At 36.1% G+C, this 24,911-nt stretch overlaps 1 long non-coding RNA gene across 2 annotated transcripts in view; it reads left to right on the forward strand.

Annotated features, from left to right (window-relative positions):
* LOC110362004 (uncharacterized) overlaps positions 1-18,866 on the forward strand; it is a 52,307-nt gene extending 33,441 nt beyond the window's left edge. Inside the window, exons 3-5 of one of the 2 annotated variants that reach the window (XR_010474351.1) lie at positions 643-768; positions 3,870-9,251; positions 10,586-18,866. This is a non-coding gene — a long non-coding RNA (uncharacterized LOC110362004). Of the gene's footprint in view, positions 1-642; positions 769-3,869 lie in introns of both variants that reach the window. The other variant, XR_002418959.2, reaches the window with a different exon arrangement.
* The last annotated feature ends 6,045 nt before the right edge of the window (positions 18,867-24,911 follow it).

Raw genomic sequence — 24,911 nt, forward strand, 5'->3', positions numbered from 1 at the left:
CCCTAAAATTTACTATTCTACATCTTCCTTGTCTTCTGGTATTTTTTGGTAACATTATCATTTAAGTTCAAGTGTGTTTCCTTCCCCATTTTCTGAGAGGTAAGAGCATGTGTATGGACACCTTCCACAGTTGAGGTGCATTAGCATGACCATTTTCTGTGCCTTGAGGCAGTAATTTGGCAACATGGCCTCCAATCAAATTCCCCATTTTTGTTTAAAAGTAGATGGAATGTTATCTTCCCCTTGTATACAGAAGTCTGAAAATTGCTGCATTCACCCGCTGCCTTGACTAACATCATGCTCTGATTATAATGCAATATTAACTCACCACTATATGTATGTACTCATTGATTTGGTAACTATAGCTTAATCTCACTTCAGCAAGAAGCACCCAAAGTAACTTCCTTTTATACTATGCTTGCATTAGCTTATTTTTATTTATTCAATTTTGATAAAATCTATATAGGCCAGAACCTTTAGTGAATTTTAGCATGTTTCATTAGAAACCTACAAAAACTTACAATGCAGCTGTCCATATTGTACCTGTTCCCATGAAACAAAAAGCAGCTATTTTAAGGGATTTGAATGGTAAGGGAAAAATATTTACCATGAGAAATTATTATATTTGCGTTTCCCCCTCAGGAGGAAAGGAGGTATTAGTGACTTGTGTGATGAACCTTCAAAGGAAGTGATCATCTCCTTGGACTTGATGAAAACTAGAACCCCCTGAGTCCTGCAATAGCCCTTGGGAAGAGAAAAGTTTTGCTAGTAAGTATCTTGATTACTGTTTTGAGGCACTGTTGACAGATGCTTTTCTGTTCCTTTAACACACATGTAAGAACCTTTTTTCCAGGCTTAGTGCATAGTTATTCTGTTGCTTAGTCATTAAAACTGAGGCTCAGGAATAGTTGTTAGGCATTAGGACCACATGAAACCCAGATCTTGGAATCTCGTGTAACTGACGTGTATGCAGGCAGAAGCTTTCATTTCAAAGTATTTCAGATCCAGGCTGTTCTTTTTATATTGCCTAAAAATTTCAAGTAAATTCACTCTGATTTTTTCAGTGCAGAGATATACTTACGCTTTAAGACTGTGAATCCTCTAAAAATAAAGCAAGCTATATTCAAAACAAAAGCAAAAGATTCAGTTATGTTTTAGAACAGAAAGAAATAAATTTTCATAACTATCAGCAATCATATCAAATTCCCAAGAATAAACTGAATAAACAAAAGAGCTAAGTGAGGGAAAAGCAAATGCTAATATTAATCAAGAACTGAAAAAAATATGATGATACTCCAACTTTTACTTTCTTGTTTTCTCTTCTGATATTTCTGAGCTTCACTTGCTAAATTATGATGCCCTGATAAAAAATGTCATTATATAAATAATTTATGTATTATTTTTCATTGCTGGAGCATATTTCAGGGACACATATGGAACTCACTGAATCTTTTAAAAAGCATTGTCAAGCCATGTAGTTTTCAAAGGTTCTGTGCTAAGAATGTATTGGTTTGGATTCTGTTTGACCTAGTGAAAGCTGTTTTGTATTTTTCAGTTTCAAGACCTATAATCCTAAGCATATCATTACTTCATCTGAAAAGCAAAAGCAATGTACAAATGCTTCTTTTCATATTTTGTGATTATTTATTCTCTGATTTTAGTATTTTTTTTTACTGCTACCAATAACTTGGCATTGTTTTCAAATTTTCTCCAATCCCTTTTCTTTCCAGACTTCAATAGAAAAAGAAATAAGTAATTTGAAGTTTTCATCAGACTATCAGTTCAAGGTTTTAATTTCTTTTTGCAATTAAAAGTGTGAAGTCAGGAAATAAGTTTCTAAAAATAAATACAAAAATTCCACTTAAATCCAAATTAAGGGTCAGGTCCTACACTTGTCCACAAATCCTTTAATCCCCTGTGAGAGTACATTAATTGCCAGCATTTTATGTCTTTATAGGGTAAACTCCCACTTTTTTGACAATGAACACCAAGAGGGCAGCTTTTCGTTCATTGTCTACTCAAGTCTACAGTGCAACAATGCACCTCATTTGAGAGAAAAGCTGAGTCTCTAGAAAAACACCTGATAGAGTCTTCTCAAGAGCTCTTTTTCATTGTTTTTTCCAGCAGGGGGTCCTCCCTCTCATGTTCCTGCTGCCTTGTCCTTGCTATCTACCCAACTTCAAGCCATTAATCATTCACAGCATTCTGCTGGGTGCAAAACCTGCAGGTAGCACACCTATTGCATTTGTCTTTATGTGTCCTTTTTTCCCCAGTAGTCTCCCCAAACACATCTTATCCTGCATTTCAGACGGGCTTACTTTCCCTGTCGTTAGATCTTGCTCTGTTTCTTCATTATAATCCCACACTTCCAAAACAGGCAATTACGTTAAATACACAGAATTGTTATGCGTTGAGCAGCTATTCCAGCTTTACTTGTATTCCTGCTGCCATTGCCTTTTTTATATAGGTCTGCTGGATGTATTCTCTTTTGACAGCAGAAGATCAATCATCCCTTCATGCACATTTATCAGAGACTGAAGTAATTCTGAGCCTGCATTTGCTTGGTTTTATAGCCTGCTCTTTTGTTACAACGTTCTTAAGGTCAGACTGATTTAGGTCTTTCCCACAGACTGCTGGAATGTTTTTCCTTCATAAATCTTTTTACTCATAATATAACTAAGAATCCTAAAGAACATAATCAGTGATTACTGTTTTGACAAGGGAGGTTATAATCTGGGAAAAAATACTGCATAGTAGATCCATGCAAAACATTCAGCAGAATCATGCAAAGGCCAGACTAAAATAAAAGTAAGAAAAAAATCAGCTAAGCCAAAGGACAACAGAATTAGTGGTTACACAAAATACACAAAAATGAAGATTAGAAATGGCAGCTATTCCAGACAGTAAAAGTGGTTGATATCCTATGTTACAGCATCTTGTTGGCAGATCAATAATTACTCTGACAATAGCAGTGCAGAATTCATCCTACAATCATAACTTTAGCCACCTACTTTAGATCCTAATACATCATAATTTACAAACAGAGAACCCATTAGAACAAATGATCTTGTCGAAATGTCAACCTCCTCCTCGGCTGTTGCACTCTCTGCTTTGTATTCCAAGTACCATCTTTACTTGAATGGCAAAACAATACATTTTTAATGGCATTAGCCTTACGAACCCATGAGAAACTGAGCCAAGTTTTATTTTCTCTCAAAAAGTACTGGCAGGCTTATGAACTGTGTGGCAGGTACTAAGAATAAATAAGAACAGCTTCACTGTAGTTGATAATGTCCAATGATTTATACCCACTGGGGACCTGAACTGGATTACAAATTACAGTAATTTCTGTTCTTAATTATAGTTATGCCACCTCAAAGCAGAATGAATTTCCACAGGTGGAGCTTAGAGTCTAACTGAGCTTACAGAATATTTATGGATGGTGATGATGCATGAAAAGATTTTGCTTGGCTTTCACTTCCATCTCAGCTTTCACTTAGAATATGAATGCTTGTTTTCTGACTTTGAACTCTGGTAGCAGAATTTTTAGGAATTTTCCACCGAAAAAATGAACTTAATTACTGAAACCAAACCCTGTGTGTCCTTAGGATGCAGCCAGGCTTTTCACTTGTTTTCAAATATATTTGTAAGCAACTATCTCAAAAATGATCTAAAGAAACTCATATTACACTTCTGTAGGCAAACATTCCAATAAAAAGTTTCCTGACAAGTATTAAAACTAGTGAAAACTGAAAAGAAGGTTTCCGGGTGGAACTGTACAGAACAACTGGAATTATCAGGGAAAGCAAACATAAGTGCAGTGAGTATACTACCACTATGATGATCTGCCATGTTCAATTTGAACTTAGACTGAAACAAGTGAAGTGGAAGCCTTCTGCCATTATCAGAAATCAAGTATTATGGGAGAAGAGGATGGAAAGCTTGCTCAAGGAGAGACTAGCGAAGGAAGAACAAAAGAATCCTGGATGTCTGCTAGAAGGCTTAACACATAGGAGAAAAGACGGCTATGTGAGCTAAAAAAATGTGGGAATAATAACAAATGTTTATTAATGAGAATAAATTTAGCCTGCAAAACTGGAAGATGTTTTAACACAGTTCTAGAAGTGCATTCCCATAGGATTAGGTAAGGAGAAAAAGCTGTGTTCCCTTCAAAATCTGTAACAGGATTATATGATCCTATGTCTCTGGAAGCAGGGATTGCCTTAGATACACAGAAAACCCCATTAGATTAATGCTTCCAATTCATTAAAAATTCTAAAGGTTTCTGAATTTTTAAAGTGAAATAAGTGGAGAATAAATGGCACAGCTATTAAGCCAAGAGGCAGACTAATTTTTTTTCTTTGCATTATATGGCTACATATAGACTAAAAATTGTACTAGTATATTAGTGTTTTGTTATTTTATTAAACTCTTGTTTATCTCAATCCAAGTTTCTCCCTTCCCTTTCAATTCTATCCCATTTGGGAAGGGGGGTTAGTGAGCAGCTATCGTGGTTGTATTGCTAGTTTGGGTTAAACCACAACATACTTGAAAAATATATTGTCTGCATTGTGATTCCATTCCTATTCCTTCCTGAAATGCTCTGATGCAGCTAAGTCAATTTTTAATTGGAGCAATGAGCTGGAATGGAACACTAGAAAACTTTGGTTTTTTTGTTAAATTGTCCTGGTTTGTTTTTTGGTTTGGTTTGGTTTTCTTAATACTAGGGTATTTGCTCTGCAATATTAAAACTTTGAACTGTTTGTGTGTATGGTTCATACTGATAATAACTGGGCTAAATGAGGCAACGATAAAGATTTCCGCACATCAGCTAAATCTAAAACGACATCTGAAGGGTAAAAGCTTTGTACCATTACAGATAATCGCCAAATTCTTCATTATTCCAATATGGATGGTATTCACTGTCTAGAATATATTTTCTATCATACATGGATACGTACAAAATAGACAATTTTTGATGCATCCAGTCTTCCATAGTGTATGTATTTGAATGCTGGTCCTTTAAATATAGGAAAGAAAGTAAAATTAATGCAGTACAGCAAACCATAGAAAGCAGTTGCTATGTACTGTGAAATAAGTATCTGGTCACAGGTCCAGGTTAGATAAAAAGAAAAAAAGTCAAACTTACCAGCAAATTCCAGGGTTTTGTGGGAGTTTTGTGATGAAGTAGCTTTTACCCGAGCTATGCCATTTTAAAAAAGAAAAATTTGGTATTTTGGTAGGATGTGTTCATTTCAGCAATGCTTCATTTTAAAAACAGGAATTGAGGAAGAAGCATGGTAAAGTCCTTGCACTAAAGCTCTGAGCCACCTCACCTAAGCAAACTTCTCCAACATGGAAAAAGTAATTTTCAGTATAAATATACCAAATAGAAAAATAATATTGATAATAAATATATTTATAAATATTAATATCACACTGAATATAAAAATCAATAAAATTGGAAAATTTAAAAAGTACTAAACAAATTAGAAATGGTTTTGTGTATTGAGCTGAAAGATTTCGAGCAATTCCTGGTTTTATTTCATTCTGTAAATACATTGTTTTACTCAGTTTTGGAAAACTTCAGGAAATACAGATTTTCCTCCAAAACATAAAATTCTATTCTTGACCACCTCTAGTAACTAGCAATAAGTATCTCAATATTAATTTGTGCGTACCACCTCTAAAATGTGCTGCCCAAATGTTTGGGTTTTATTCATATCTGATCAGCTAAAACATCCATTTACTTTGTAAAGATCCACTGAACAGGTTTTCAAAAATAAAATGGGCCAGCAGATATTCACTCAGTCAATTTTCAGAAAGGTTTTTGAATCAGAAACACTGATATTTCTTCAGTTACTGACTTAGCACAATGTGTCATTGGGTGAAAAACAGAAAAGGGGTGAAATCTCCTTGGTGTTCTTTGGAACAGAGGCAGATGGCTCCCATCTCCCTGAAGTAGTTTTGTTTTCCACCTCTTCTCTCAAAAGGGAAATTTGTTAACACTGTGACAAAAACAAACTACACAGAATAGCAAGTTCAGGCACTTCAGGAGAAATTGACATACTGTTTTAAAGTAGAATGGTACTTTCTTGGGAACTCAAATGTTTATAGGATTATAAAATGCGTGGGATGACACCAGGATATATATATATATATATCCAAAATATTTACAAGCAAAATTGCTTTCAAACTTTTAGGGGGGGAAAACAAAGCAAAACAAATTCCTTTATGTGGCCTGATCTAAGTCGCTGATGTAAGTAATAAGCAGTGCTGAAATCTGAATCCCTCACAGTTTTCTACTGCAGTTTTCTATGACTACGGAATGATATCTCATACTTTTGCTAATACAGATGAAAACCAGAGTTCCATGGGACTATGACTGGCCTTCCCAGCTATTTGGTAACAAGCACAGACATGGAGACATCTGAGAACTTTTAGTTATACTCTGGGCTCAGGAAAATCAGATTTTATGGTGGGCACAGGCCCAGTTCTATTTCCTTATAAAAAAAAAACTCCTTTGTATAATTGCTTTTCTGTTCCCATTCTTTGTGTTTCTGCAGAGTTTCCATCTTTAACTACTCGGTTCATCACCTCTTCACCTGTTACTTACAACTGGGCTTTACTCTCTACTGACACCTGATCTCTTTCCTCCAAATATCCCCATCCAAACTCTCTGTGGCCGCAGCAGGTTCTCCTCATCTTCCTTCTGTATAAAGTCAGGGAAGATCTGCATGGCCCAACTGAAAGCAGAGAAAAGCCAGCATCTCCATTTCACTATCAGTTGCTAACAGGTTACAAAAATAATAGTCTCACTTAGGGTGGGTTGGATAGGAGACTGCCCAGTAAGAGCAGTCCTGAATTTCGACTAGGTTGTAAGGGAACTAGACTGTAAGGGAAAAATCACTCTTTTTCATGGAAGGTGTGTGTTTGTGAATCATTTTGGCATGATAAGAGCAGTAAAGAGTTCTATCTGTTCTTCAGATCACAACATGGATTTCCTAGACTAGAACTGACTGTAAGGAGGAGCTAGTATCAACCAGCCATGCCAACTACATTAGCAACAGCTAAACTAACATTACATTAGGACCTAGGTTTAAGCATTTCCTCCTTAAGTTGTGGTTAATTTTGGCTTGGCATGCATCTACCTAACACTGAAGTTAATAATCATAACTTGGGGCTTGTCATACATAAGGTTACTCTAGTAGTTCAGTAGCTTTAGATGATAAAGCTCATTTGCTTAGCTGGTAATAACTTTTCTCAGGCCTAGTCATTTGTACTATGATTGATAATCTGGGGATTATGGATAATCAATGAAGCCTCTCAGAGAACCTAAGTTACCCAATACAAGACATTATTGTATCATTCAATAACAAGCTGGGGGGAGGGGAGGAGAGAGAAAGAACAGAAATGTTTGAAGTAATTTCCAGAAAAAAAGCTATGAACCTGTATTCAATGAGTTTAGGGTAAGGCCATAAAATAAGATCATTTCAAATTGATTTGACAGCTATATAAAATGTAAATTTTTTTTTTTTTTAATTGGCATTTTCAGCAGGCATTTCAAAATAATTTAAAATTCCTTAAGACATAAGCACTGAACCAACATTTGTGCATGAAGGAGTCCCACTTAACTCAGGACCTGTCATTTGTACACAGAGATGAGCGATCTTTAAAAATATTTTTCCAAATCCCTTATTTTTTCTGGTTTTGTTGTCCAGCTTTCTCAACAGAAAGCACAGCTGAAGCCATGCTTCTGCTGCAGTGACGGTGCTATCCCAGAACACACATGCAATTAACAACAGAAAATATCACCTTACAGTATTTTTCAGCGCAGGTCCTTTTGTCCTCTACACAAGTCACTAGCTGTTGGAGATTTCTTGGCGGGGTGGGGGGAGGACAGGGTGTTTGTCTGGTGTGTGTTTCCCCTGTCCCTGTGTCTCTTCTGCAGAAGTTTCCAGTATTGTTTGCCTTTCAAACTGTTACAGCCCATCTTCAAGGAGAACTTTAAAAACCTGATCACAGCTGCAGCTGAAGCAATGCAGAAATCCCCTCGAGCTATCTGCAGTTCTTCTGTCAGCACCCTCAGTGTCAGTCCTCTCCAGAGAGACTTGTAACAAAACTTAAGTCAACACACAAGAGCTCAAAGGGGAAAGCTCTCTGCATGGGATGATGTTTACTTAGGGAATAAGCACTCCTTTGTCACACTGGAACCCAGAAATTCAGAAGCAGATACATTCCATTAAGTTTAATTTTATAGCAATTCTGAGTATGCACAGCACAACTACAGTTCTTCATTTCCATGTGACTGAATTACGTAGAAGCCACTGAAGACAGATATATGTATTTATAGAACCAAACCAAAATAAACAAAAAACCCATGTACATACTGTTGAAATATTTTGTGATTTAATCTGTTTATTTAACCATGATTCATTGAGATATTTAAGGGACAAGGTATTTGCAAACTATTAGGAAGAAGTTCAGTACACTACAGAACATTAGAGGTCACAGTATCAATACCGAAATCAAAGCTACTGTAACGGCAACTTACAGAGAACAAAGATTGCTCCTTAAGCTAAAAAATATTCTAGAAGACTAAAAGATTTCAGAAAAATGATAAAATCTTTAGGAATAGAAAAGCAAAGCACAGCAAAAGATTTGTTAAGCAAGCAAAAATCAACTAAGGCGGCAAGAAGAATCATGGATTACCTCTGGTTAGACACAGGAGAAAGACTGGGGTACGTATAAATTTGGGATGAAACTAATACTGAGTATACAATAACACTTCAGTAAAAATATCTCTAGAAATATCTAAAAATAGAGAATAGACAATAGAAATAATATGGTTTTTTAAAAAGTACTTTAGAAAGTCTACTCCATCTACAGGGTGTTTCAAAAAGATGGACCCAGTTTGAAACCACTATGCTTTGAAATTGATCTTTTTGATACACCCTGTATATTGGCCTAGAACATCAATAAACACATGTATATTCATCTATCTGCAGTAAAGGGGATTTTTAATATAAAGTAAGAAGTGTCAATAACATCTTCAATTGTTTGCAGTCAAAGCCTAATATATTTTATTCACAGATTAAAATATTTAAACTTTATTATGTTAATATTCTGAACACAGCATCTTAAAGATGTGAAATTCTGTTTTCTAGTAAGAGTTCTGAGGGTGATATACTGGATAAAGAACAGGAATGATGCTGACAGGAGGCCTTGTCAGGCTCAAACTTGCTGTTAAGGTCAGTGATTAGCTTGACAATTCAATGCCTTAAAAAAACCTGTATTGTCTAACTGTGGAGAAGTTCTGGCCAAGTCCTTCAATAGATGGCCAGGAACTGAAGGAACCTGGCCTCAGAAAGGACTGTGAACAGCTGAGATTTCTAGAAAAGAAGCCTGAATGATTCAGAAAACAATTTCAATATAATTATATGGAAAGGAGTAAAACGGATTATTACAACAAAATAGTTTAAAAAGCAGGTGAAGGAATAGGCATGAATTAAGTTTCTCCTGCTGTGTTACCATCTATGCATTATTTATAAACTACTTATTATTTTATAATAATGCATTATAATTTAATAATTATGTATTACATGGAAAACACATGCACTAATCTTTTACACCAATTTTGTGTCTCTGAAATATAAATGTCTTAAAACTATCTGAATGTATATGACCTCAATCTAGGAAGGTGGATTTCACTAGTGCTGTCCAAGAGAAATACATCTAAGATATATTCAATACCTGGGCAGAGATTCAAGAACCATCCGGCAGTTAGGTATCGGTTAAAGGCCAGTCACCTCGTCTACCTCCGTAGCCAACTGAATGAGATACTTCAAGATGGCGATTTCTTGTATCCTATGTTTGCCTTCTATGAAGAAGGTCTCCTTTCCCAGCAGCACTGTGCTGGCTGACTGCCTTAGACACCTGCTTTTTAGGCAAATGAAGATAAGGGAGGTGAACTCCAGCTCTATGACAAAGAAAGTTCTGTTCACATTTGTAGATTCCTTTCCTCATGTATGCAGGAGAAAAACTAACCAAACCTGGGCGTGTATCTATCTTGAATCACATTTGTTTGGCTGGTTTTGGTAAATCTTACCTCAAGAAATGCCTCTTCTCAAAAGTTGAAATGAAAGGTATTCAAAAAATTTCCAGCACCCGCACACGGACATTTCAAACATGATCCAGCCTGGTATTCAGAAAGTCCAAGTTTGCTGTTTATTTTCCATGCTTCTTGGGCAATCTTCAAAGCACCAATATTTGATCAATATTCAGAGAGTATATATTCCTTTCTTAGAAAGACAGTGTTTTCTGTGCAGGAAGCCTGAAAAATATGCCAATTGGAAGAGAGTATTTCCTCATCAATGTAATGACACAAACCAAAACATTTTACTGCTGTTTCCATACAGTAAAACAATAGTACCTATGTTCTTGCTGATTATCAATACCTTTGTTATGGAACTTAAGCATATTTTTGTTTTGATTCAGCAAATTTTTCTATTCTTCCCCAAACTGAGTCAAATATTGACATATTAAATCACACTCAAATGTTCAGTCTGGGTTTGTCTGCTGATAGGCCCCCACAGCGCTACAGAAAACAGTAACTCCCCTTCTATTCAGCACTGGGAAGTGAAGTCTCTGCACAGACACACGTCCTTCTCCTCAGCTCCAGCGAAGCTCAAGAGTGAAACAGCCCGAGCCTGTGGGAACATTCACGGCTCAAGAGCAACGACAGAAAACACCAAGACCAAAACTGACAGATTTTGAAATGTCACTGTTAAAGCTTCATAGCTTCCCCCCCCCCTTTTTGTTGTTTTTCTTCTCCAAAGTTTAGAAAATAAAGATACATTACACAGACAAATGAAAATGAAAAGGACTGGTTATCCATGTTTACTGTTAGAAGGAGGAGGAAAAGAAAAAAAAAAACAACACAACAACCCACCCCAGAAAGAAAACTGTAATACTGCTTCGAATTTTCCATGCGATTTGATTTAAACTTAACATCTTTATTTGTATTTATTTATCATATTTGGAAGAACTAAAAATCATTCTCTTTTAAAACCTATTAAACTGAAATAACTTTAATTTTTAAACTTTTTTTCCTCCACTTGAACTGTTGAAATAAATTCTGAAATAAATTTGGAAGAATTTAGAAGAAAAAAATGCCAATGCACTTTCCAGGTTCTGTGAGCATGAGTGGAGACCATTTCAATCTCCAGACATTTCTGGAAAGAATTACTGCCTTTTCATTTTCAGATATTAAAAAAATCATCTCCAGTAGGTTGCAATTCCTACTCTACATATTGCTTCCAGAAAGATCGGTTTCTGTATAAATCAAATAACTTTGAAAGTCGGGTTTTATTGTGACTCCAAAAAGCAGCAACACAAAAAAAGGTATTTTGCAAACCTGCAATACCTGTATTTCTATTTCCAATTAAAACCTGTCTTGTATTTAATACTGCACTATACAGACTGGTTTTGAATTGCTACAATTACACATCTGAATATGGATATAATGGAAATGGGGCAATCAGAGACAAAGAGTTTTCCAAAATTTTATAAATAGCAAGTTTATATCAACAGATGTGCTGAGAGTGGGTTGTTTGGTGTTTTTTTTAATAAAGTAATCCTGAAATTTAAAAAGACTTATTGTATGATTTGCAGACTCTTCATATAATACTCAGTTACACTGGCATTGGTTCATTGTAATGGCCTTGTAAAATTATTTACTAGATTTAGAAATGTTAATGTCCACAGCTTAACCCACGCTTTCCTGAACTGTCCTTTATTTATCATATCTATCAAACTACACGGAAGTGTTCCAGGGATTTTTGTTTGGTTTAATTTTACAGCAATGTAATATCTAAAATCGTTGCATTTCTGCAGGTGGGGCAATCCTTGTACATACAGAGACTTGTGCTTAATGAAACAGTAATTGGCATTGTACTATCCAATACAAGACGCTAGAATGAACGGGGGGTGTTGCTTGTGGCACCCTAACACTGCTTTGGAAATGGAATGGAGCCCTCTGTTCCCTATTTGAGTTCTGTGGCCAAGACTTAGAGGAGCCCGTGAGCCTATCACATCAGATACATGTGTATCTTAGGATAATTTGTCTTCTACTAAAATGGCTGCTGTACTTGTTTGTATGGGAAACCAACTTCTCATTATTTCCTTAACAGATGGAGCCTATAGAATAGACACAGACAGTGTGAATTGCTTTGGTGCTATATTCACCAGGGCTTAAACTGAAATAGAATGAATTTTCAGATTCACTGTATTTTTTAAAAATCTGTTTTCCTTCATATTTAGGCTATTCTCTCCTCTCCTCTCCTCAAAATCACCATGTGTTTTCCCAACTTATAATCTTGTTCATTACGTACAAATGTTTACATCATAAAACTTGAGTCGTATGATGAAAATTTGTAACAGTGCTTTTATAGCAGCTATTACAACAGCTTTAGAATGAATGCTTAGCTCAAGGCTAGAGAACAGCAATTATTCAGCTGGATTTATTGGGAAGATGCAAAGTCTCCCTTACAGTTGCTTTAGCAAAACAATTATTGGACAATAGAGAACATTAGAAAGAAGGGAGCCTGAACAAGAATCATGTGTTTTTAAAGTGCCTTACAGACAAATTGTTTTATTTTATCAAAAGCCTGAGAAGGGACTTGACTAGTGTAAGTACCATCATGAGAAGAAAACACAGGATCTTTAAGGAAGCAGAGAAAAGCTTCATATGAGTCATTTGAACAGATATTTGAAAAAAGTTTAAATCTGAAGGGTTAATTAATAGACTAAATCACCTAATGTGTTTAGGCCCCTTCTTCAGCTAACCTGTCACAGTAGTGGGAACCATCCATCGTCCCCCAGGATGACCTTAAATGAGAAGCTTGTCTGCCAAAACAAAGATTATGTCCTTCTTTCTAGGAAAAAATCAGATCACCAAGATCTTAGGTCCAGTATTGGGATCAATAAAGTTTTATAAAGATAAATGAACTCGTCATTTTTTATACATGTAGCTTTTTTTTTTTTTTGGTCTGAAGTAGTGTAGAAAACACAGCAACTGGTAAATTCAGTGGAAAGATCACCACTGTGGCAAATGTGTGCATATGCATAGCTTTAAGTTCATTTCACTTAAAATTAGTGACAATTAGTAGACAGTGCTAGATATGCATTAACACATAGATTAGTATGTATACATTAGTACAATGTATTATTGCATCCTGGCCCCATTATTTACTTGCTCTATAGAACTCCAGTGCAGAGCACAACTGCTATTTCACTTATGCTTTTCAATTGTGCTACTTTGCTTGGTCTCTGCATTGAATCACGGTCTCTGTTACAACTCCTGTCCTAAACACAACTGAATACGTATCATTAGGAGAATTTTCATTGCATATATGCAATGGTTCCGCATTCCCTAAAGAAAAAACTGTGAATCCAAATTAAGAGAATTAATTCTGATTTTGAAGGTCACCTTATGTCAATGCTAATTACTACTTGATTATGTGGATTTGGGGGGCTTCATAATGATAACAGTACATTTCCTGTTGAAGTGTCACATTTTGAAGGACTGCAGTAATACAATGCAATCACAACAGCAGATGTAGTTTACTCAGTCAGGAGATATAAGCACAACTGTTTCTGATTTTAAAACTTGCCACAGGGAGTAAGTGAATCACAGTAAAGCTGCTGTGCTGTAAACAGCATTGCAAGTAATCTGCTAAAACATCAAGGCCCCCGCAATCAAAAGGCCGACAGTCACGACTGAAGTTACTGAAACATAAGAGAATTTCAATTGCATCAATATTTTAAAGGAAGCCAAGTCAAATACTAGTTTGAGTTCAGCGATACCAATAATTACTAAATCGTATCAAGACACAATTTATAGAACATCCAAGAGTCTTGTAGAACAATGATACTGCATTTTTAAAAATCCAGGCATTTATTTCATCATGTCACACATTTTCTTAAGTACTTACGTTCCTTAGAAGCACAAATGTCATTGATTTCAAGTGGTGTTTTTGCTTCTAGATCACTTAGGGGCTTCTAAATATCTCACTTTCTGGCTTAAGTTTCTTAAACATGCTTCTCGTGTTTTGGGTAATTATTTCACCTAAAGAGCTCCTGAAGATTTTTTTTAACCTCACTTCTATAACAGCTGCCAGTGCAGTTGGTTTTGCTTATGAAAAATAACAAGACTAACATAACATATCACTTTTTGAAATCTAAACATACTACATGTCTGAACAGTGAAAAATCCTAGGCTGTCATCTCGAGGTTTTATTTAACTCAAAGAAACCCATAATAAAATGCTATACACAGCAAAACTAAAATCAGACATTGTGTATTTGATAAAACTATCAGGTGTTGGTTGTTTTAAACGAGCACGTTTGATTCAATACTCAGCCATTCAGAAATTAGGAATCTGCTTATTAGACTCTTGGCAGACTTTATAAAAAGCTGCCAAAACTTTATTTCCGCTGACATGTTTCACAGTCCCATTTAACCCTAAAAGAGTTGATTATGTGGATTTGGAAAGCTAATTTATTCTGTTTAGAGCTTCTTTGTGCAGCTCCAAGAATAAACAGACACTTACTGAAATTTCCAAATGTTTCAATACAATCCCACTTCACTTGACCATTACACTGCAGAAAATTTCATTTGTGCAAGAAGTGACCTGAATTCTATTGATCCTAAAAAAAAACAAACAAAAAAAATGAAGAGAGGTAAGTTAGGTCCCACCACCACCTAAATAAACCAACCCCCTCCCAAAAAATAAACTTAGGCAGGGAATATACCACTGAATATGGTTACTTCATTAGAAACATCCCTTAATTTGGGTCTGTATTTTACCTGATGTGTAGCTAACAGCCTTGTTATTTATCATGTCTTAACGTAAACACTTTGAAGCTGTTGCTACTCAGTAATGTTCATTACAAATAGTCCCTGTGGGAATCACCAGCTTATTTCATTAAGACTCCTGCCTGCTGTTAATTGCTTTTAGGAAAACATGAACAAATTAACTGTGTTTTAAGACACAGTGGTGTAAATTTATATGCTTGTGTGTTTGATAGCTGGGGACTAACGATGTTCCTGATATTCTGCTGTTGCACTACACTATATGATAGTTGGCAGCACTAGCCTGTTGTAATCAATAACGGTGCTACCAAGGTTAAAAGAACAAAATATGGTTTGCAAACCATAGTGTTTATCATGCTGGCTGAGACACAGTGTCATTCTGGGTCATGTACAATAATGTTTAAGAATCTCTTGTGTGAAAGAAATTATGCTCTTTAGTAGGAATTACTGATGTATATTAACTGAGCAAATTAAAAAATCCAAGGTATTTTTTTTACTATGACAGTGGCATGAACAGGATGTGACACCTCACTGTTGAAAACAAGGGTTTTCCATAGTTAAATGAAGTATGTGGCCTTGTACAGACCGTGATAGCATTCAGTTAAAATAGCATAATAAAGAGTAATTTAAATGTTTTCATTCAAAACATAGTAGAGACAGCCTGCAGTACAATTTTCACAAGGAATGATAAAGCAAAAAGAAAATTACATCACATTTGCAACAAATAGTGTTAAAAAATAAAGTTATTTATTATTACAAAAACCTATAGCATGATATGACGTTCCTGCTACTTAACTGGGCTTCATCACAGTTGCATAAATAAAGTCCCTTGGAAAATATGTCTGCAATCCAAAAATCAAAAGGAATTGGGTAAAGAGTAGTCTGGGCATTTATTTATGCGTCATTAAAGAAATAATTATTTTCTCCCCTATTAGCACAATGGATCCTGGGCGTCTCATTTGTATGTGCAGTACAAACCTCTGACTTTTCGGGGAACCAACATTTCAAATTCAGATAGATGTCTAAAAATGGGCAATGCGATTGTCATTAAAATTATTATTTAGTCACTTGATCTCAAAGAAAAACAAAAAAAGAGACTTGTAACCAAGGAGTGGGATACTAAAAATGCTGGGACTGTTTCTTCTGCAGGGTAAGAACAAGATGACACTCAGAACTGGAAGTAAGTGAACTGCACACTGATCAAAGATAATAGTACGACACAGAAACAGAAGCATTACCATTAATCACAGGACTATTCAAATATTCAAGAAGGATTAGAATTTGTATGAATTACAGGAATGTTCATTGATGATAGTGTGGGGAAAAAAAATAGAATTAGGGCAATGTAAAAACTGGATCTAAACATGGGTTCCTTTGAGGCTAAAGCCAATTGCTACTTATTAGGCATAAGGGAAAAACAAGCAGATTGCCCTAATTATTCTGTTGAATGCTCTACTGAAGCATCTGTGACTGGCATCTCCTGGGAACTGGATACTGCACTTGATGGCCTCCAGATCTAATCCAGCATGGCCATTTCCTCAATTCCAGCTGAATTAATATCACCTAAATTCTGCATCTTAGATATGAAAATTATGCTGGAGCTGCATTGGATCACATTATTTATGTTTCAGTAACTCCTTGTAATATTGATCTTAAACCATATTCCTCATTTAATAAATAGTCCTGCAGACTTCATTTAAACCAAAAATGTATGATCAGGCAAATGCATGCTTGCAGCAGCAAGGAGCCAATGGGCTCAAAACAAGCATGGTGTTTATATTCATGCTTAACTACATTTACAGAAAATTGTGTTGTGGATGCTGAAAATATTTTGGACTGTGCTGTGTCTTAAGGATCATTCAGTCTGTGTTGAAGATATTTAACTAATGAAGTATAAATTAATTACACTTGTAAAGCACTTTGTCATGCTGTAAGCGAATACTAAGTATTCACTTTCTGTTATTAAATCAATAGCAACTAGGTTATAACACTAACAGAGTAAAAACACTCTAGGACTTCACAGACATGCTTGTGTTAATTCACCCACTTTAGAGATCATGCGAAGAGAACTTGACTGAGCCATACTATTTCTAGGTTGATTTAACTGCTTTACCAAAAGCTTACAAAACTACAGAGTCCAATGTATACCAGAAACAGTTGGAAACTAAGTTGCACTAAGTCCTCCAGTGTAAACCATTTCTGAAATATGATTTTTTTTTGTAAATGTAGTGTTGCAGAATGTAAGGAAAAATATTTCATTTTTCCAAGATTCCAAGCATATTAGAATATGTTGTTAGTACTGAATCTTCTACAAATCTTAAGAAATATGTGGTCACCATACATTTGAGTAATTGCAGTGAGTTCCAATATACTATAGTTAATAGTTCAAGAAGCATATGTTTTCCACTACAGTCATTAATCATTCTAATAATAGTATTCTGTGTGAGCTCAGCCAGATCAGAACCATCAGTAAGTGTTAAAACTGTTGTTACGAGGTCCTGAACAGATTGCAAGTGACAATGGCACTCAGTTCACATTTCAAGTTTCAAGTCTGTCATAATAAACAGTATTAAAAATCTCACATCAGCTTCTCACCAGATTCTCAGAAATAGATTAATAAAAATATTTGATCAGACACACAAACCTAAATTATTATATTATTACCCCATATACATTGAGCCTACAACACAAGCTTACATTTTTTTACATTAATTATAGAACTGCATCCCACACTATTACAAATCAGACACTGGCAATACTCTCTATAGAATGCTTGGCCTTCTTTGTTAGAGCCTGAGGGAACAAAACATTCCCCCCCAGAACAATGTTTTTTTTCAGTTTATATTAAATAGGAAGATTACCTGCAAGTTGATGTTCCTGATTTTAAAGGGGGAATAATGACAAATGAGCATGACGAGCCGTGCTCACTGCGTAGTTACCTAGGAAAAAAAAAAAAAAAAGAAAAGTGCTGTTTCATGTTACTGGATAATTGAGTTTGCTTGTGAAAAAAAAAGAAGGAATTTCACTTTACTTACCCCTGGCCTTGCTCTCTCACTGTTTTTCTTGCACTGGATCTAATTAATGATCATGCAGCCAATAAGGTGAGTTGGTTGAGCTGATACGACAGAAATCCACAGAACAAATTAACAGCTTTCTAATAAATCTACAAACTGAACAGATTCCCCTCAAAGGCATGTGCTCAGTAGCCTCAGTGCAAAGGGAAGGAATCCACAACTGAACCATGATAACGTCTACTCAAAGTTATGCTCAATTTAGAGTAATGTTAAACCACATTTTGAATTTGAGATGACGGAAACATAATAATGCAATTCTGTCTTGATTGTGGCTAGTAATGTGGCTTACAGAGATTGCCAAGAAGTGGCACATAAAAACCTGTGAACCAGCTTTCATGCACTAATTCTGCAAGAGGTTCTATAATCAGGATGTCTGATGAAAAAGACCACAGAGGGAACCTCGTGACAGTCCCCCACAAGTCTTTATATTTCTAAGGAGACACAGTAAATACTGCTCTTTCTGAAAAGTACTCTAGTGGTGCCAAAATGTCACAACAGCAACAAAATCCAGAAGAGTTTTTTCACCACATTAGTAAAGCATTATCACATAGCAAAATGAAATAAATATACCCTTTATCTCAATCTAGCCTCCCACTAATCCTGTTTTCAGTCTGCATATGGATGTCTCCAAGAAAGTCCAGAGCAGAAACTAGACAGTAAATGGATATTATATTACCAATGTCAGCTTTTAAATTGTTTATGTCAGAATCAAATGTGATATAACCTTCCCATTTTATTTGACAATGAATTGAAAAGGTTTTAAAATCGTAGTGGCTGCATATGGAAATGTGGATTTTAAAAACAGTACTTTTGTCAACCATACATAAGCATTTCTATATATTTGAGAAAAGCAGAATTAATCTGGCCTTCTGTTTTATAATTGCAAAAGAAAATATACTGTAACTTTTCTGCTTGTAATTTCTGGCCTCTTGATTTTCTCCAAGAACATCAGGCATGAAGAGATGAATTTTAAGTCAAGTTTCCAAAGACGGTCTGTGAAAGGCAGCTGCAGATGCTACCCCATTTTCCAGAGAGTCTTAGTTCGTCAGGTGAGAAATCCAAACCTGTGAATCCTTTTGGCAGTCACAGGCTTTCCAGAATAGAAGCCAACATTCAGTTTCTGCAGAAAAGTTCTCAGAGGGAGAACATGTCTTTTTATTTCTGAAGTAAAGCACTTGTTTGGAAATTTATTGAATGAACTATAGTCAAAGAAAATGTACCTGACTAGCAAATTACTAGGAAAAGACAAATATGCTAAGTGGTCTGCAATTAAAAACAAAATCAATCAATTTTAATTGATAGACTAATTAATTGAATGTATAAAACCAGATGCAATAGTTTGACCATGCTTATTTAATGGATTCATTTTAACTATTTTATTAACATTCAATGAATGTAGCCCCAAACCCAGAATGTTCTCTGCTAAAAAGACCATTACATCTCTGCATAGGCAGAACTTTTCACCAATTTAAATGTTCCAGAATGGATGGAACAAAGTAAACCAAATATGCGTTAGAAACTTCAAAATTCTGCCACTAATTCTGAAGGAGCCCTTGGACTTACAATTCCTGTGTGCATTGTATTTGCCTCTAACTTTAATCTTAACTGAATTGGTAAGTAAGCAATCCCTTAGTTCAGGAATGAATAATTTGTTTATAGCAATCTGGAGCTAGTGCTACATTCTATAAGGAGAAATACCAAGAGACACATCAATGTTGCTGGTTCCTGAGGAAAGCAGAGATCAATTTATCAGTGAGTCTTCAAGTTTATCTTTAATTCTTTAAAAATAAACCCAAAAATCATACTCCAAGAATACAGCTAATTTCCAAAACAGTAACATGAGGTGCTTTTTTCCATGTCTTTCCTCCAACAATTTGCTCCAGTTACTCTTCCCACTCTGTGTGCCCAGGAATCACTGGTTACAACACTATTCTGACATGCAAACCCCACACTTGTGTCATTCCCAGACCAGCTCCGTGCTAATGTGGCATAAAGCGTGACATCCAGCCTGACTGGCAGATGCTGGTCAAGGGAGCAGTCAGGTTCTGCTCTTCTACTTACTACTGGGCAGTGTACAACATTTCCTTCCAGTCCAAACATCAATATTTTCTACTCCCAGAATACACTTTGTGGCTGTTGGATACATAGATTTTTCTCATGATAAAAAGAGAGGAGAAAGGAGAACTGCAATGCAAAGAGGGAATGCTAAGTCCTGCATTTTCCTCAATTACATCTTGCCTCTGCATTCTTCTTACTGAGCAGCAAAACTGATTTTTTTAAAATCACATTAACTAAAAATAATTTATCCTCTGCTATTGCAGTATTTACGTGAACTACACTACCAGAGAAGCGTACCCTTACTCAAGGACACAATGCACTGATAGCAGTGACATCCACATCTCAGCAAAAGTGGGGTAATATCAGAGTAATTTCAGAAAGTTCACATGGGCATATCTGTGAGTAGACTTATGTAAACAGGATCAGACTGATGTACTGACGTTCATGGCAACTTCTCACTGCCTGCTCCTTGTAACTCATTGAAGCACAGGACATGCTTTATGACTTCAGTGACAAAATCAATTGTTCTTCCTGTTACATGTCACACATTTGTCCTCATAAAGCATGAATAAGTGTCATGGGAAGAGAAATGCCTCCCAGACAACCAGTGAAATCCAGGAGGAGCTGAAAGCAGCAGTAACTAATAGACTGAGGCCCACTTGAATGGGACAGCTTAAACTCTGGTGTGTCTCCTATTTCAAGAAATTGCTGCAGCCACTAGTTTTACCCTGAAGCTTGCCACCAGCGATTAATAATGTTTTAGTGACACCATACAGTCTGCATCATTCTCCAGACCACCCATATCTAGAAACACACGTTTACTGTCCATGTCATCAGTGACACAAAGATGCCTGATTTCTATTAAATCCAGTGTTTTATGGAGGCTGTGTCTACATATCTAGCAAAGCCAATACACACACATTACAAATGCTCCTGTTTCAGATGACCTTTAGGCTTCTTAACATCTTAGTTCATCCACATTAAGAAACACTTCATGTCTGTGATAATACAATAAAGAAACTGGATGACTGCTGTCTTGTCAGATACTCAAGACTTTTTCAGTTCTGCACATCTCACCATTTCTTCCTCTTGGAACCTTCACTTTGGACAACATGTAAGATCTACTTCCAGAGTAGGGACTCTCTGTGAAGGGTCACCACCCCACCCCCCTAAAAAAAAGTCTTGCCGAAGGTACAGCAGGCTAGCAGCTCGTCAAAATATCCGTTGAAACAGCAGGTTCCAAGTCATTAAATCTCAGTTTATGTTATACTCCAGAAAGTCCTGACATAGCAGGAGGGTGTGCATTACTGTTTAGGTAAAATAAGAAAGAGCTGTTGTACTGACCTCTATTCATTGGAACCTAGTCCACAATACTAACAGTTGCACTAAAAATGTCTCTAAAGTTTTATTGTGGACTCCACAATAATAAAAATGGAAGGCAAATTCATAAAGATTCACATCACCAGAGACTGTACATTTGTTGGTGGGAAAATGCTTTTGGGGGTCAACTAATACTGACCAAAATCCCTGTCTAGCATAACCAAATTATTCCTGACCAACCTTAAAGGGAAAGAAAAAAAAAAGGACTGATATTCTAATCCAACAATTCTTAAATTATCTGAGAAAGCTTAAGTGTGGGAACTTCAATATTGAGATAATTCAAGAAACATCAGAAATATGTGCAGCTCTGCTGCAATTAGCATAATTACTGTAGTTTGACACTTCTAGTGTCTGCAGGAATTGGCCAAAGCAGAAAAGTAGTTTAATTTTTAGTGGTATTATGTTATGGTTTTAGGGCTGACTGGGCATGCATTGAATGTTGACAGTATAAAATAATTAAATTAAAACTTAAGGCAGAAGAGAGACTGTCACTTCCAAATGAAATGGGAGGAAGAAAATGATGGGTAAACAAGTCACAGTAACGAGTACTGGAGGAATTTATACAGCTATGGTCTTGTTCTACTAGGGACTGTGAATTCCACATACATACCTCAGCAAACACCAAAGACTCTGCTCAAATGAAGTGTTCACCTCTGCAGCAAAGCTACTTAATGACATCCCATAAAACGACGTGGCTGCAAATCCCCGTTTTTCTTCCTTCCCTTCAAAACTTCTAATGTAGAACTGTTGCCGAAGTGGTTAAGCATCTATTCAGTTCTTCCACCTTTATTGTTGCTTACAAATTTTTGAAAGCTGATGATGATTTGGCTGCAATGAGAATCAACTGTATTTTTCCTAAAATTAGGAAAAACAAATAGATTATTTCCAAGAATTCTTTATCTTTCCAGTTTTCTCTTCTTTTTCTGCCACAGTTGTGGCATTATATTTGAACAACCTGAAGGAACAGTCGTTTTTGGCAATATTGTTCAGAACATCCAAGGATAATTAAGCTTTTGGTCTTACCACTTAAGATAATTATTACTTTGTAAAGAGTCTAATGATTTAGTAGTGCTTTTTGTGAACCCTACTATCTTGACTTCATCTGTGCATAGCACTATCACTTCACCTAGTGTAGCACAAGATGCATAAATCTTGGAAATGTTTCCCTGGTGGTTAAACAATCAAAACCCCTAAATTATGGAGGTAACTGAACCTGTGTGTAATTTTAATGTACTGAAGCCAGTAAGGCTAGTTAAATGCTTGAAGCTGCATACCCTTTTGCTTTACCATATAGGAAACTTCAATTCTGTAAGAATATGAAGAAAATGAACTGGCTTTTACGAGTTCTCTGATAAGATTCAACCCAAGATACACTTACCTGCACAGCATGGGAGTATTTGCTCAGGGGCATTCTGTCATCCTAACGTTGTCACTGATGTTTCACCCATCTTGCTGAACGGAGTATTTTTCAGACACCTATCATCAGAGCACACCATATGGCATGTGCCATCTGGGGTACCTGGTCTGCATTGGCTGATGATCATTACCATAATTAAACACATTTTATCTACCTCAAAGGGATGTCAATAGTAATGGACTGTACTGGTAACATAGATCACTGGTGTATACAACGTACACATACTCGTGGGATTTACAAGGCATTTGCAGAGCTTCTAAAATATAGGTCATGTGGTAAAACGTAGTATTAGGGTCTCCACAGCACCCTTTTCTTCCAATTGCCCTGATTTTAGCTTTGCTTTTTCTACCATTTGTTCTGCATTTCACAGTTTCTTAATAGCAATAATTTCCAAATCCCATGAGGAGTTTGTATACATTGCATATTCAAACACACTGCAGCACTTCTGCAATGAGTCTGCACAGTATTCACTGCAAAAAATTACAATACATTGGCAAAATTTCAGCCAGTGCTGAAAAAGAAGTACACGTTTGGGCCTTCAAACACAGAGTAACTGGAAACTATTAGCTATTTAAAAATGGGCTACTTACAGATTAAATGGAAAGGGATATTATACATTCAAAAAAAAAAAAAGGATAAAACAACATCTTCTGAATTTAGAGAGTCCTTGAAAGATTTCTTACAAACCAAATTGGAAGTGACAAAAGCATATTATTTTAATTAGGATATAATTGAATAAAATGACTTGAACAGATTATGTATTAACTATTTTAGAATATTTAGGACACCAAGGTCCTTTGTGTAGTGGCAAACCTGAAGTAAAAGACATTAGTGCACTGAAATTAGTCCACTTGAGAGGAAAATACAAGTATATGTATACAGATATAGGGGTGATTAAGGGATTATGAAAATTATTAATGAAAATAAAGAAAGATTAAAAGCCTCTAGAAATTGATCACAGCATAAACCCAAGGTAGAAGTAAGAAAAGCTGCACCTGTCAGTTGTGTCTCCCAGCAGCGGCGAGGGAGGCAGAGCTGCGCACGCCTACCGAGGTGAGCGCGCAGCAGAGCTCTGGCACCGCGGGAAATGCACGTGCTGCGTGCTTGGTGTCTGACACAAGGACAGGCTGAAGGAAGGACCTGCACACTGAAATGTAGGTACTGGCAAGACTGTAAGAACTAAGTGGTTCCAAATTAGCTACCAACCGAGTCACCACTGTTGTGAGGGATGGGACAGTAGTAGTAGCGTATGTTATACCATCAGATAAGAAGAGCAAGTGAGAAAGGCCACATCTCTGCTAGTAAATAAAATTGGTTATGGACTTTTCTCTTAAATTCAACACAGAATATCCATATAAAAGCAGCACAAAAGTATCTACCCTAGCAGAAAGGAAGAAAAGAAACTAATACAAGTCTATCTGTTTGGACTTGGAATGAGATGTCTGTAATACTTCGTTTTAAAAATAGACTATTAAAAACCAGTCATCTTGTTGATTATTTCTTATCATTAATTATATGGTGCAAAATTAATATTATTATGATCTTCAAACACAAATATAAGCAGAGCACTTCCTTCCAAACTACTGTTGTTCTTCCTTACGGCAAAAGCAGAAAAAAAAACGTATTAAAAGAATTTGGCCTCCAAATCCTTTGGTTTTCTTTCTTTGAATTATTTTTCTTCCTTCTTTGCATGCCTTGTTTTCTGACTGAAATGCAATATACAGTGACACACCAAACCATGGTCAGAGGAGGAATCTTAGGTGGGATGAGAGAAATAAGAAAGCTGCACTGAATAGAAGGGAAAAAGGAATCCACAGTGAAAATCCATACATCATTTTTCAAGATGTCTCTGTTGGCACTGTACAAATACCACTGGCATCTTATTTAATTCAACTTCAAGGCTTAAGCATTTCTGCATTTTGCATTCTTATTCTCTCCAGAATTTTCTTCCAAGTCTTGAGTTTGCAGTACATATATTTGTAGGTTACAAGTAAAACACTCTTGCTGAAAACAGCAGTCTAATTGGCCACCCTGCCTAAATAAAATCGTAAAACATCATCATTCAAACAAATCCCAAGTAAACACTGAACACCCATCCAAAATTGATG

Source organism: Columba livia, chromosome 8 (assembly GCF_036013475.1).
Source record: "Columba livia isolate bColLiv1 breed racing homer chromosome 8, bColLiv1.pat.W.v2, whole genome shotgun sequence".
Lineage (NCBI taxonomy): Eukaryota > Metazoa > Chordata > Aves > Columbiformes > Columbidae > Columba > Columba livia.